A 15,861-nucleotide genomic window follows, 5' to 3' on the forward strand; every position below is an offset into this window, starting at 1 on the left:
CCTCTCGACACTGTCTTCCCTTATTACGTTCCCGCCGCATCAGCGCTATAAGGAACGTCTTGCTGGGGCAACGGGAGAGGGTTGTCCTTCCCGCTCCTCTTTCTGGTCCCAACGGCCGCCCATCCCCCACTCCCTCTCGCTTCGCCTCATAGAATCCAGGTTGACGCCGCGCGCCGTTTCCCGCCCAAACCGCCCCCGCGCATGCGCCCCCGCATGTCCTGCCCTTTGGCCACGGCTTCCCCTACGGCGTCACCTTGGCCGCCCTCTTCCTCCTCCCTGGTCTCCCCGCTTCTCCCCCTCGGTCTCCTCTTCGCTCCCTCTTAACACAATGACCCCCGCCCCAACCCGGAAGGGGGGACCCACCCAGGAGGCGAGATAAGCGCATTAGCATGTCTGGCCTCTGAGGAAGGCTGCCCCCTCTCGCCTTCCATGCTGCTCCTTTCATTCCTTCGTCCTTCTGCTCCCCTCTGGCCCCTCCAGGCTCAGCGCGCGGGGGGGGGGGGACCCGGCTGGGCTGCCCTAAATCCGCCTCTGCTTGGGAGCTGGATCTTCCTCACTTCCACCCCACTCCAAATCTGCCTCTACAGCAGCTTCGGGGCGAAGAGGAGGCGCCACTGGTCTCTTCCCACCTTTCTTCGCCATTTGATCTTGATCCCCCAACAATCTCCATTCTTCTCTGGGGGGGGGGAATTTTGGGACTCGTCTCAGGGGACCAAATGACCCCGCTGCAGGAGTAAGTCTGGCCAAGGTGGCTGGGACGTCAGCACAGGCAAATACAACCCAGGGAGGATTTCACCCTGTGCCCCCTTTTCATCTTTGCCTCCTTTTCTGAACCTGCCCCTGGGAATTCGGCTGGTGTTTTTCTCCCTCCTCCATAAGGAAAGCCCTGAGGGCCCTCACACTAGCATTCCCTGGGCGGTTGCCAAATGATGAGGGGTCAGCACTCTGCACATGCCTAGGAGTAAACCATCTACCAGCGTCTGTTAGATTCCCTTAGGTGAGAGAAAGGGTTTCTAGAGTGATAGCCTTGATAGCCCAGAACTCATTGGAGGAAGAGTAAATGGTGACCACCACAGCACTGTCGAAAAGGAGGACACAGATATCATTCAATGGGTCTGTGCTAATTTAAGGTAATATTCATCCTTACGTTTGGAAGTATGGTTGATTCCCTACCCCCATCAATTTTATTATTTTATCTGTTTGTAAAACAAAAAACTGCAAAGTGGTTTACTATCAAGTGGTGTATACATTTAATGAAATAAATAAACAAATGGCCAAAGGCAACTTAAAAACAATTACTGTAATTTAAATAGAAATATAATACTTCTCACTGTATTTAGGTGACCTGAATGCCTGCTTAGTCTGCTGTCCAAATGCTAACTGTTGGTGGGCATTTGTTTGAAAACTGCAGCTATACCATAAAGCTCTTCAAAGAATGCTGTGTCTGCTATGTCTCTGTTCCAGCACTCTTTTGTTTAATCAAATTTCCACTATACTTTTCTTCAACAAGGCTACACTTTCTGAAAAAGAACCTATTCACAATGGGCTTCAGAAACCACAAAGTTACTGTCTAACAAGCTGCAGATTAACACACTCACACACATTAATTAATTAATTGCAGATCGTTCCAAAGAGCACCCACATTGAAGTATGATTTCTGGTAAAATAAATTAAGGTGAAAAGAATTTTTAGGCAAACTTAGTGCATGGAAGAGTTATGGGTATTTAAAGAGCTTTGATGGTTATTTATAGATTCCTCTTTCAAAATATACATTGAGCTTTTGAAGGAAATGTCAAGATACAACTTTTTCTGATATCTGCAGTCATAACACATTGCTCACAGTCAAACTGGACTTATTTGAGTAATATAATTTTAATACTTGAAACGGAAATGAGATGAAGTGGGTGTCGATCAGGGAAATAGAGCTTTATTGGCAGTAGTATCCCAGCTATGGAACAGCCTCCTCAGGGAGTCTTTCCTGGTGCCTTCTTCTCTAAATCATCTAGTAAAGACCTTTTGGTTCACCCACATGGTTTAATTCTTTATTGAAGCTTGGGTGTTTTATGCTCTCTATGATGCCATCAATATAAGTTGCAAAGAGGTTTTTTGTTATCTTTTATTTTTTGTTGATCATGATTTTTAATTATTATAAATCAAGACAGACCCATTTAGTCAGAAATACCTCCCTCTCAATCACCATTTACTTATGTACTGCTTTTGAAATGAACTTCACAAAGTGGTTTACATCAATATATCAAAACAATAAGCATCCATTTAAAATGTAATAAAACAGCAAAGGCAAACTGCAAGGGGGGAAAGTTCGATGATTTTAGGATTGTAGCTTTTAAAAGTGTAGTTTAGTGGGAGAGAAATTTTTCTCTATCCACTTTCTCCATGCAATACAAAATTTTATAAATTTCTGTCATGCCACCTCTTATCCAACTTTTCTCTAAACCAAAAAGTCCCCAATGCTCCAACATTTCCTCATTGTTCCATCCACTTGATCACTCTGCTTGCCCGTTTCTGAATTATCTGAACTGGAGATCTGTGATAACGCATCACATGCTTGTATGCATAGGGTGGGATGGGGGAAGCAATTAATCCCTTTCCTCTTCCAGTCCTAATTGCTTTCTAAATTGCTGTTTCCTTTGCATGGCAGTGCTGGGAAGAAAGTGGGAAGAACGCTGGGTGTTTTGCAGTAGATCACAAAGGATTGCTGACCTCACCTCCCCGTGTTTATAAATACAGTAACCGCAAAATAATCCCCCTCCCCCTCTACATTCTACTGCTGAGATGAAGAATACTTAAATTAACCAGGAACGGATTTACGTGTGGAAAGCCTGTGAGCTCCCATTAATTCTGATTCTCAAAACAAGTTCCTGGGCTCATAATTGACAACCTGCAATAAGGACAACTAGCTGCAACTAGATCTGAATGTCTTCACCTGACACATACAAAAACATCAAAGTGATGCTAGGCAAGCCTCTCTGGGAGTGGAAGGTGCGGGATTTATTTCCCCAAATCCATCTCTCTGAATGAGGGAAAGAGTTGAGTGGTGGACAAGTCTGTCGCAGCTCAGAGGTTGCGGGTTAGGTTGCTATTGGTTTTCTGCCCAAAATCCCTAATAGAAAACACCCCTCGAGTTACAGCAAAGGTCAGTCTATTGAAACTGCCCCCTTAGGCGTCCTCCCAGTGTTAATTCAACACGTATTTCCGAGCAGAAACTTGACCTCCTGGTCTCTGTGTTTCAGTAGACATGAAGTTTAAATGTTCATTAAAACAACCACCATCACAGCGCTAATCTCAAATTGGCATTGCTACTGTTCATATTACGAAGTTACTTTGTGGTACATTCTGCGTTGAAATTTGTCAAATTACAATTTATGCGTTGAAACATTGTGATCTTTGAACCTTGGAGGAGAAAGGGACATAATGTATAAACGAATTACGTAGTAATAGGTTGAAACGCAGCTATGTACAGTATTTGATCCCTCAACTTTGCTTGCTTGTTTTCCTTTCCTCGTCCTCCTACAAATAAACCCAATTCTATGTTCTTATGGTTTTTATTTACGGAATTTATACGCCGCCCTTCGGAGCCCAGATCGGCAAACAGAAACAGTACACACTTTAAAAACAGAAACAAAGCAAAAACATTCTAAAACATTTCGAACGTTAAAAAAATAAACACCTAAAAGCAATTTCAGTTTGGAAGAATCCTAAAAGTAATTATAGGAGGTTTGTTGGTTTGTTTTTTTCAACTATTCTTCTGTCCGCTGATCTCGGGGTTGTCAGGAACATTATTCTGCAGCCACCAAATGCCTGAGCAAACGGGAATATTTTCAAATTCCTAATGAAACGCAATAATGATGAAGACGGGGCAGCTCACTAGAGAGAGCATTCCGCAACCGGGGAACCTCTTTAAATGGGCTAACTGTCCAGACTGAATTAAAGCAATTTAAACCAACTACAACGGCACCGTCATTTTATTTATTTATTTAGGTTTTTAAAAGATTAACATACGAATCCTAACTTGCAGGTACCAGCTTGGAAAAGGCATTCTTGGTGCAAGGAATTCCTCTTCTAAGATGGCGGATGACCTTGAATATCCAATGCACCGTTTTGAAAAGAACGTAAGCTGTTTCCTAAGTTTTCAAAACCAGCGAAAAATGAGTGCAAATTTAATCATATGTTAATAAAATATAGATTGCTTACATAGCTTAGATTTCTTTCTTCGGTTGCCTCCGCTCTTATGTATACCGTATTATTCGCATTTGATATGATTGCTGGCAGTTGCCAGAGCCTCCATCCAAGGCGATGTACTAATTTATTTAGACGGCAGAGGCTGAAATGAGGGGTATTGGAATTAAGTTGTTCCAAGCTTCTTTGTCGATATGAAATAATTTATACTTGGTTCTTTTTAGAACAACAACAAAACCTTTTTAAAAAGGAGAGTACCCGTTTAAGAAACGAAGTGTGTGCTAAAGTGTGTGTGTGGGGGGGGGTTCTTTGGTTGGACCTCGCAAGTGTCATTTTTGTACAATGCGGGTGTGGCTTGGCAAAGAAAAGGTGTAGCAGGCGCCCGAAAGATCTCTTTCTCTCCCCCCCCCTCTCTCTTCTCTTCCATTCAGATGAAGAGTCAATTGCCAAAGGGGTGTCGACGGAGGGAGGGGTTTGAGCCAGTTTGGCAAAGCAACTGATTTTTTGAAAGAGAATGTAACTGTTTCTATTGGTTGAGAAGCAAGGGTGAAACGCAATAATGATGAAGACGGGGCAGCTGACTGGGAGGGCATTCCGCAACCGGGAAACCTCGTATTGGTAGAGAAGTAAGGGCGGGGTGACTCCCTCGTATTGGTAGAGAAGTAAGGGTGGGGTGACTCCCTCGTATTGGTTGAGAAGTAAGGGTGGGGTGACTCCCTCGTATTGGTTGAGAAGTAAGGGTGGGGTCGCCCAACGGAGATAAATGCCCAGACCGAATCCCCTGCAGAGTGAACGAAACTGAGGGAGTTTTTTCATGATGGCAACGAACAAGGAAGGTAAGAGAAACTTTTAAAAAAATGATTATTAAGCCCTGAGCTTTCCATGTCGGGAGGAACATCGGCAAGCGTCGCTTCAGTTTAAGCTTGCCCAGCGCTTCCTTCAGATTTGCCTCTTTGTCTTTTCCCAGGAGGAAGCTACCCCAAAGTCGGAGGAGAAAGGCGAAAAAGGACTGTTTTTAGCCCATCTCACGTCGAGCTCCTAAAAAAGTCCTTTGCAGAGAACCAGTACCCCGGATACGAGACTAGGGAGGCGCTGGCGAGGTGCATCGGAGTCGAAGAAGATCGTGTGCACGTAAGAATCGGGATGGTGGGGGCTCCCAAGACTTCCCTAAACCGCACATACTGAAACAATTTGAAACGCTCAGAATAATCCTTGCGCAGTCGAAGGCCTTAGTTCACCCTGGTGCATCTCAGCTTGGGGGGGGGGGGTGTATCGTGGATGTAAAGGCTTTTTGTAAAGGGTGGGTGGGTTGTGCTCCCTCCTTTTCAAATTTAGGAAGAAATTGTGCCCATACTTGTTCAGAAATCATGGTTCCTGATTAAGGCTTCCTTTTCCTTCCCAGTAAATTTATGCACAGCACACATTCATTTAATGCAGATTCTGAGTTTTCTGAGACTCTGACCCCAAACAGGGCAGAATAAATGGGTAGGTCTTCTGAGTGAGCTATTTAAAATTACTATTACTATATTTATGGAATTTTTAAAAACAATTGCCTTCCAGCACAAATGCACACAGAGCTGTTAAGTCTTGTATGCAGGCATCCACTTGGCATTAACAAATGCTTGACAATTTCCTACAGATGAAGCTCACATCCACAGGTAAAGTGAGTCTTGTGGGACTGTACACTTGTGCAGCTTTTAAAGGTGGCTTTTTCTGATACTGCAGAACAAAATACAGCCAAATAGCAGTATTTAGTCACTCCAACTTAGAAGCTTTATGATTAACAGTAACTGGATATTATGAACATGGGATATTTGAATGTGGAGCTGAAGATAGTAGAAAAATGCTACAGAGAACTAAAGAGAAACCCCAGAGGAATAAGCATAATTTATTAAATGTAATTCTCTCTGTTGGATCAAAAAGACATATTCATGGTAACAATGTCTTCTATATTCACATAACATAATGCCTATATGCCTTTCACACAACACAAAACAAGTTAACGTAGGTTCTCCCACTGTCATACACTAATCTTTGCTTAGTTGTTATACCTGAAAGTGAAATTTTGACCTACCTGTTTGCAAATAATGGGCATTTGGTTCTCTCCTTTCTTCTGTTCAGATCTGGTTTCAAAATAGAAGGGCCAGAACACCAAAGAGGATAGGTTCCAGGATAAGGATCGGGAACCATGCTGCAGCTCCTTATAGCCACAGTGAGAGAACCCGTCCAAGAAGCAGCCTGGACAGCAGCCCAAGAAGCAGTCCAGGAAACAGCCAAAATATTCACACGGAACAATATTACAAGCCACACAACTTGCATTATGCTGAAAGCTATGGAGGAGCAGGGTTGTGGCAGCCACCTCTCAACAACACGCAACCGGGAGAGTGTGCCCCGGAACAGCAGAGCTCCCTGGAATTGAACCCTGCTTACTACCAGCAAGCTGCTTTTTGTGGAACTGGGCTTTCTGAGACTTCCCAGGAAAGCAACTGCCCAGTTCCATATTACGGTGCGGAGATGGTGAGGCAGCCTCCACCATCAGCTGGGAACTTCTTCATGGCATCAGGCACCTCTACTGCCTGGTCTGCAACGGGGAATTATTCAGCTACAAATCCTGTACAAATGCAGAATGTTGATGGAAGTGCTTCGGACTCTCAGTTTTTCTCTTTAAGTCAGGTTCCAGATTAGCATCCCAACTCCTTCCTTGCTATCCTGTACATATTTTCCAAGCTGCCTCTTTTAATGCCTTTTATTGTATGACTTTGATATTTTGAATAAAGTTTGTTCCTTTACTAGTTTGTCTGGAGTCTTGATTTAATTTTCCATTTACTGAAACATTCACTTTCCTGTGTGCAAGCATATAAACATGGGCTTAATTTTTCCATAGAAAAAAAGTCAGTTGTGAGGTACATGTGGTTCTAGAGATAAAAGGTCACGTCTCTTCCCCCCCCCCGGTTAATTCCCCCCACCCCAAGGTTTGTGGTCTACTGCCTTCGATGAAGCTTTATGGGAGGGTTGCCTGTGAACTAGAGGTACCACTGTATATGCCTGAGGGAAGATGTGGTGGCGCCCTATGGGGAGCGGCTACGAGAGAACTCTGAAGGGCTTCCCTCTCGACACTGTCTTCCCTTATTACGTTCCCGCCGCATCAGCGCTATAAGGAACGTCTTGCTGGGGCAACGGGAGAGGGTTGTCCTTCCCGCTCCTCTTTCTGGTCCCAACGGCCGCCCATCCCCCACTCCCTCTCGCTTCGCCTCATAGAATCCAGGTTGACGCCGCGCGCCGTTTCCCGCCCAAACCGCCCCCGCGCATGCGCCCCCGCATGTCCTGCCTTCGTGCCTTTTGGCCACGGCTTCCCCTGCGGCGTCACACCAGGCGCCCTCCTCCTCCTTCTCCCTGGTCTCCCCGATTCTCCCCCCCGTCCCCTCGGTCTCCTCTTCGCTCCCTCTTAACACAATGACCCCCCACCCCACCCCGCAGGGGGGACCCACCCAGGAGGCGAGATAAGCGCATTAGCATGTCTGGCCTCTGAGGAAGGCTGCCCCCTCTCGCCTCCCATTCTGGTCCTTTCATTCCTTCATCCTTTTGCTCCCCTCTGGCTCCTCCAGGCTCAGCGCGGGGGGGGGGGACACCGGCTGGGCTGCCCTAAATTCGCCTCTGCTTGGGAGCTGGATGTTCCTCCGCTTCCACTTCTACCCCACTCCAAATCTGCCTCTACAGCAGCTTCGGGGCGAAGAGGAGGCGCCACTGGTCTCTTCCCGCCTTTCTTCGCCATTTGATCTTGATCCCCCAACAATCTCCATTCTTCCCTTATAAACTTGATGAATGTTAGAATGTCGAGGTTTGAGTAAGAAAGGGTTACAGCGAAACAAGATTAGATTGAAGGAGAGATTGAGAGGACAGAGGATTGACAGATATATTTAGAGTTGCTAAAAACTTTTGGTCATTGGGATGCAGAAAGGGGAGGTATGGGGAAGTCTGAGAAACACGGTTTATGAAAAAAGGTTATGAAATTATACGTGTTTGTATGTCTTTTTATATGTTTGTATTGTCCTAAATTTTTTTTGTAAAACTAATAAAAATTTTTTTTAAAAAAACAATCTCCATTCTTCCCTGGGGGGGACAGTTTTGGGACTCGTCTCAGGGGACCAAATGACCCCCCCTGCAGGAGTAAGTCTGGCCAAGGGGGCTGGGACGTCAGCTGAGGCAAATGCAACCCAGGGAGGATTTCACCCTGAAGCCTGTGCCCCCTTTTTCATCTTTGCCTCCTTTTCTGAACCTGCCCCTGGGAATTCGGCTGGTGTTGCTCTCCCTCCTCCATAAGGAAATCCCTGAGGGCCCTCACACTAGCATTCCCTGGGCGGTTGCCAAATGATGAGGGGTGAGCACTCTGCACATGCCTGGGAGTAAACCATCTACCAGCTCCTGTTAGATTCCCTTAGGTGAGAGAAAGGGTTTCTAGAGTGATAGCCTAGTAGGTGCCTCCCAGAACTCATTGGAGGAAGACTAAATGGTGACCACCACAGCCCTGTCGAAAACGAGGACACAGATATCATTCAATGGCTCTGTGCTAATGTAGGTAATATTCATCTGTATGGTTTGAAGTATAGTTGATTCCCACCGCCCTCAATTTTATTATTTTATGTTTGTAAACCACGTTGCAGTTTTTTGTTTTACAATCAAGTGGTGTATACATTTAATGAAATAAACAAATGGCCAAAGGCAACTTAAAAACAATTACTGTAATTTAAATAGAAATATAATACTTCTCACCGTATTTAGGTGACCTGAATGCCTGCTTAGTCTGCTGTCCAAATGCTGACTGTTGGTGGGCATTTGTTTGAAAACTGCAGCTAGCCCTTCCAAGAATGGTGTGTCTGCTATGTCTATGTTCCAGCACTCTTTTGTTTAATCAAATTTTCACTATACTTTTCTTCAACAAGGCTACACTTTGTGAAAAACAACCTACTCACAATAGGCTTCAGAAACCACAAAGTTACTGTCTAACAAGCTGCAGATTAACACACTCACACACATTAATTAATTACAGATTGTTCTAAAGAGCACCCACATTGAAGTATGATTTCTGGTAAAATATCTTATGGTGAAAAGAATTTTTAGGTAAACTTAATGCATGGAAGAGTTATGGGTATTTAAAGAGCTTACATGGTTATTTAAAGATTGCTCTTTCAAAATATACATTGAGCTTTTGAAGGAAATGTCAAGACACAACTCCAGTTTTTCTGATATCTGCAGGCTTAGCACATTGCCCACAGTCAAATAGGACTTATTTGAGTAATATAATAATTTTAATATTTGAAACGGAAATGAGATGAAGTGGGTGTCGATCAGGGAGAGAGAGCTTTATTGGCAGTAGCACCGTAGCTATGGAACAGCCGCCTCAGGGAGTCTTTCCTTTCCAGTGAGTCTTTATCTTGTCTAAATCATCTAGTGAAGACCTTTTGGTTCACCCACATGGTTTAATTCTTTATTGAAGCTTGGGTGTTTTGTGCTCTCTGTGATGCCATCCATATAAAGTTGCAAAAGAAGTTTTTTTTTTATATATATAATAGTTTTTTTATTTGCTTTTTTCCAGGGTAAAAATACAACATCAGTAACACAACAAAAGCGGTTTTACAGAAAAGAAAAGGAAGTTATAAAGAAAAAGAAGAAATTCACTTTTTCAGATCAATTTTCATAATCAACCAGACTTCCCCACGTCCTCCATCCCCTGCCTTCTTTACAATGAAAAATAAACAGCAAATTAATACCTTATTTCAGTTGTTTTTGTGTTTTCATTTAGTTATATAATCCATAATTTATACGTTTCAAAATCTTAAGACTTAGTTTCTATCATTTACCAATTTCAATACTGAGGCGTGTTTTTCCAATGCACTTAGCAAACTCTCAACATTCATATAACTTATAATGTTTTTGTAAATAGTCCTTAAATTTTTTCCAGTCCTCTTCCACTGCATCATCTCCCAGGTCTCGGATTCTGCCTGTCATTTCGGCTAATTCCATATAGTCGATCAGCTGCGAATGCCATTCTTCCAGCGTGGGTAGTTCCTGTGCTTTCCAGTATTTAGCTATAAGAATCCTTGCTGCTGTGGTTGCATATAAGAAGAAGGTTCTATCTTTTTTTAACACTCTCTGGCCCACAATGCCCAGGAGGAAGGCCTCTGGTTTCTTGCAAAAGGTGTATTTAAACACCTTTTTCAACTCATTATAAATCATTTCCCAAAAAGCCTTCACCCTCAGGCATGTCCACCAGAGGTGAAAAAAAGTTCCTTCAGCCTCCTTGCATTTCCAACATTTATTATCAGACAAGTGATAAATCTTTGCAAGTTTAACTGGGGTCATGTACCACCTGTATACCATTTTCATAATGTTTTCCTTTAAGGCACTACATGCCGTAAATTTCATACCGGTGGTCCACAACCTTTCCCAGTCTTCAGACATAATGTTGTACCCAATGTCTTGTGCCCATTTTATCATTGCTGATTTAACTATCTCGTCTTGGGTATTCCATTCAAGCAACAAGTTATACATTCTTGAAAGCACTTTCGTCTTAGGTTCAAGTAGTTCTGTCTCTAATTTTGATTTCTCCACCTGGAAACCAATTTTTTTGTCCTTTTTAAAAATCTCTAGAATTTGGGCATAATGAAACCAGTCTCGCACCTTTCCTTTCAATTTTTCAAAGCTCTGCAACCTCCAAGTATCACCATCTCTCTCAATTATATCACAATATCTCAACCAGCCACTCCCCATATTACGTAGTTTTATGGCCTTAGCCTCCGTCGGTGATAACCACCTCGGGGTCTTGCTTTCAAGTAAGTCCTTGTATTTAGTCCAGACAATAAGTAAAGCTTTCCTGACAATATGGCTTTTAAACAATTTATGAGACTTTGCCTTGTCGTACCACAAATATGCATGCCACCCATACACATTACTATGCCCTTCTAGATCTAGGACATCAGTGTTTTCCAACAGAAACCAGTCTTTCATCCAGCAGAGAGATGCAGCTTCATAGTACAATCTTAAGTCCGGCAGGGCAAACCCCCCTCTTTCCTTTGCATCTGTTAATATCTTAAATTTTATTCGGGGCTTTTTGCCCTGCCAGACAAATTTCGTAATATCTCTCTGCCACTTTCCAAAACATTCCACTCTGTCCACGATCTGAAGGGTTTGAAACAGGAACAACATTCTTGGCAATACATTCATCTTTACCGCAGCAATTCTTCCCGACAAGGTAAGTTTCAATCTTGACCAAGTTTCCAAGTCCTTTTTAATTTCTGACCAGCATTTTTCATAATTGTCCTTAAATAAATTCAAATTTCTCCCAGTCAAATTAACCCCTAGGTATTTCACTTTTGTAACCACATTTAATTCTGTTTCCTTCTGAAACCCATCTATTTCTGCAGATGTCAAGTTTTTTGCCAGAACCTTAGTTTTTTGTTTGTTCAACTTGAATCCCGCCACCCGACCAAACTCAGAAATTAGTTCAAGAGCTCTTTTTGTACTGATTTCTGGCTCCTGTAGTGTCAAAACCAAATCGTCTGCAAAGGCCTTAAGTTTGTATTGCTTTTCTCCGACCTGTATTCCCTCCACCAGCTGATCCCTCCTAATCCAGTTCAGTAAAACCTCCAGGACAGAAATAAATAACAAGGGTGATAGGGGGCACCCCTGTCGTGTCCCTTTTTCAATTTTAAACTCCTCCGTCACCACACTGTTTACTATCAATTTAGCCTTTTGTTCTGAATAGATTGCTTCAATACTATTTTGAAACGCCCTTCCCACTCCCATCCCTTCCAAATTTTTCTTCATAAATTTCCAAGATATATTGTCGAAGGCCTTCTCCGCATCTATAAAAATCAAAACTGCTTTTGTATTCATATTTGTCTGAAGTAGCTCCAAAACATCAATAATATTCCTAGTATTATCAGACAAATGCCTACCAGGGAGAAAGCCTGCTTGGTCCTTATGAATTACTTCATTCAAAACTTTTTTCAGTCTGTTTGCTAAAATATCAGCAAAAATTTTGTAATCCACGTTTAGGAGTGAGATGGGACGATAATTTCTGAGTTGAGTCTTTTCAGATTCCAATTTTGGTATCAGAGTGATGAATGCTTCTTTCCACGATTCTGGTGCCCCCTTCCCTTCCATGATCTGGTTGCATACCTCCATTAATGGTTGTATCAACTATTCCATCAAAGTCTTGTAGTATTTGGAGGTAAGCCCATCTGGGCCCGGGGATTTGCCTATTTGCAGATTCTGAATGGCTCTTTCAATTTCCTGTTGTGTTATTCTACAGTTCAGGGTTGTTTGTTTGTCTTGTGTTAGTTTTTGCAGGCCATGACTTTTTAAGAAATTATTTATTTCAATCTCTGCTTGTGGTCCTTGGGTGTACAGCTTTTTAAAGTATCTCTGGAAACACTTTCTAATTTCTTCTGGTTTCTGAATACATTCTCCTTCAACCTCCAGATTGGTAACAAAGTTCAATTTTTGTCTCTTCTTCAGCTGCCATGCCAGCAGCTTCCCACATTTATTCGCCGACTCAAATGATCTTTGTTTCATCTGTTTAATTTTCCATTCGATTTCTTGGTTTATCAATTTTGTATATTGTACTTGATAAAATTTTATTTCTCTTAAGACCTCTTTTGATTTTGGATTTAATCTCAATTTTCTTTCTCCCTCTCTTATTCTTTCCAAAATCTTGTCCTTTTTACCATTCCAGAGCTTCTTTTTGATGGTGTTCTGTTGTATCAGAAACCCTCTCATAACGGCTTTACTTGCGTCCCAGATTGTCTTCTTTTCCACCGAAGTATTCAAGTTTATTTCAAAATAGTCTTTCAGCGTTTTTTGGGCCTTCTTCACAATCTCCTGATCTCTAAACAAGTAGTCATTCATTCTCCATCTGAAGGATCCAGCTGGTGTGAGTCTCAAGTCCATTTTCAAAGCATTGTGGTCGGAGCAGGTTTTAGGGCAGGTCTCTATTTTTTTTGTCTTAGGTGCCAGTCCTCTTGATATCCAGATTTGGTCGATTCTTGTCCATGATAGATGGGCCTCAGAGAAGAAAGTTCCCTCCATGCCTAGAGGGTTCTTTGTCCTCCAAATGTCAATCAGATCCATATTGTCTGTAAGTTCAAAGAAGGTCTTTGGAAGTCTGCCATCCTTGTTCAGGTTTTGGTTTTGTGACTTATCCATGTAGGTAGAGACTACCCCATTCATATCTCCCATCAAAATGATGTTGGTATAGTCAGTATGATCCAGCATTGTCTCGTGCAGTCTCTTGTAAAATTCCGATTTCCCATCATTTGGTGCATATATTCCAACTATCAGAAATTTTTCTCCTTGTGATTGTATTTCAATCGCCAAAATTCTTCCTTGTTCATCTTTAAATACCAATTTTGGTGCCAGGTTCTCCTTTGCATAAATCACTACTCCTCTTTTTTTAACCTTGTCTGATGAAATAAACTCTTGGCCTAGTTTCTTATTAATTAACACTCTCCTGTGGAGCCTGGTCACATGCGTTTCTTGAAGACAAATAACGTCCAATTGCTCTTTTCTTAAAATGTGAAAAATCTTCTTCCTTTTTTCGGGAGAATTTGCGCCATTTATGTTCCAACTAAGTAACTGCAGAGACATCCTGGATCAATTTATTTGTCAGTAGGGGTATCTCCTTTGTCTTCTTCACCTGGAGGTGGAACCGGGTTAACACCAAACGGAGGAGGTGGCCAGGCTCCTGCTACTCCTTTCCGAAGGTCCTCCCCGTGATCGTTTAGAAACTTTTCTTGCTCCTCCGCTGTTCTAATTCTTACCTTCCTCTCTTTCAAGGTAAAAGATAGTCCTTGAGGGAATTCCCACCTATAAGGGATTTTATTGTTTCTCAATAGGCTTGCTAGGTCTTTATACGTGGTTCTTAAATCCAAAAGCTGTTTTGGTATATCTCTGAAGATTTCTGCCGTCTTTCCCTGTATCACCAAAGAATTTTTAAAATGTAGGCCGAGTATGTTGTCTTTTTCTTGCTTTGATCTCAAAATGATCAAGCAATCTCTTGGTTTATCCTTCTTGACCACTCTTCCTAGTCTAAAAGCGGTGACTATTTTAAAGTCCTTCTCTTCTGTCAATCCCCAAAATTTGGAGATTTCTGTTGTCAAAAAGCCGATCAAGTCCTCTTTTTCGGATTCTGGAATATTTCTCAATCTGAGATTATTTTCCCTGTTTTTCAATTCTGCCAGGGACAGGTACGCTTGCTGTTCAGTTACCTGTCTACTCAGTGGCCTCACCTCCCCTCTTAATTCCTCTATCCTCTTTTTGTTTTCGTCTGTTTTTGTATTTACTTCTTCAACTAATTTTCGGTTTTCTGTTGTGGCCTTTTCAATACTACTTATTGCCTGTGTATTTTTAGTGACCTGGTCTGTCAATTTATTAATGGAAGCTGTCACCTGATCAAATTTAGCAGATTGTTCATCAAATCTAGCTGCCTGTTCGTCAGCTTTCTTATTCAGTGCTGCCAGTTGATCCAATATTTCTTTAGAAACAGGATCTATCCCTCCAGCAGCCATCTCCCCTAAGGGTGGTTGTATAATTTGTCCTTCTTGCAGACCTGTCACAATTGGAACAGACGATCTGCGTAGCTGTCCAGGCAAAGTTGTTTGCACAAGTTCAGATTGTTTTGCTTTCTTTGCAGCCCTTGTTTTTGGTGCGCCACTCATTCCACAGCTGTCCCAGGATCAAGGTCAAATTGTAAATCCCATGGGAAACAATCCAGAGAGAGTAAACATCCAGAAAAAAAAACCGGCAGTTCTCAGAGACTATTAGTTCTAAATCCAGTAGGGGGAGCTCCCAAAAACAAATTTAGAAGAGAAGGATAAAGAGTTTCCACCATTAAATTCCCACAAAGAAGGAGAAAGAAAAAATAAAAGTTAAATAACATCCAAAACAGGGGGATCTTCCATTCAATTTTAACTGCAGAGAATAATAGTTCTTAACGAAGGTGCATGCAACAGTTCCCTTTTCTTTTCCAGATACAAAATAGCCCGATCTAGTTTTGTGATTTATATACAGTTACCGCAGTCCGATACAACTTATATCCAAGCAGATCGGGAGCTGGGTTTCGAGACTTTGTAATCCACAGATGGGGAAGAAGAGAGACCACAGTTTTAATCCACTTACGAAGCTGTTATAACTTTTTTTTAAGATTTGAACAGTCTAGATCAAGTTTGCAAAGTAAATTCCAACTTCTTTTAAGCTCCTTTCAATGCTTCCGCTTTAGAAAAGTCTTTGCTTGACACTTTAAGCAGAGCCGGAAGACTGACTTCCTTTTTAGCGTCTCCCGCTTTCAGCCGAATTTCACCAAATTAATTCCGAATAAAACTTTAGATTTCTTACTCACGAGTAAGTTGTTTCAATTCAGTTGTTGAAGGAAGAAAGGTCAGCGCTAATCAGCAGCAGCCGCGCGGCTTCGCTTCCGCGGAAAGAGCGATGGATTCACAGCACCGCTACCCCCTCCACGTTCCGATACCCCTTACGGGGTCTCTTCTGCGTATCCGAGGTCGCTTCTGGTGCCCGCCGAACCCCACGGCCACGAGCTCACTCTACCCGTGGTTTGTCTGGATGGGTCGTCGCTGTGCCGCAGCGCACGACCCTTTTCCGCGGAGCCCC

General features: G+C 42.6%; 1 long non-coding RNA gene across 2 annotated transcripts in view; it reads left to right on the forward strand.

Annotated features, from left to right (window-relative positions):
* Positions 1-992: 992 nt before the first annotated feature.
* LOC308585597 overlaps positions 993-15,861 on the forward strand; it is a 29,407-nt gene continuing 14,538 nt past the window's right edge. The window contains exons 1-4 of one of the 2 annotated variants that reach the window (XR_014007513.1): positions 998-1,130; positions 4,037-4,130; positions 5,165-5,328; positions 6,319-7,088. This is a non-coding gene — a long non-coding RNA (uncharacterized lncRNA). Of the gene's footprint in view, positions 1,131-4,036; positions 4,131-5,164; positions 5,329-6,318; positions 7,089-15,861 lie in introns of both variants that reach the window. The other variant, XR_014007512.1, reaches the window with a different exon arrangement.

The sequence above is a fragment of the Podarcis bocagei genome (assembly GCF_964188305.1).
Source record: "Podarcis bocagei genome assembly, chromosome: 4".
Classification (NCBI taxonomy): domain Eukaryota; kingdom Metazoa; phylum Chordata; class Lepidosauria; order Squamata; family Lacertidae; genus Podarcis; species Podarcis bocagei.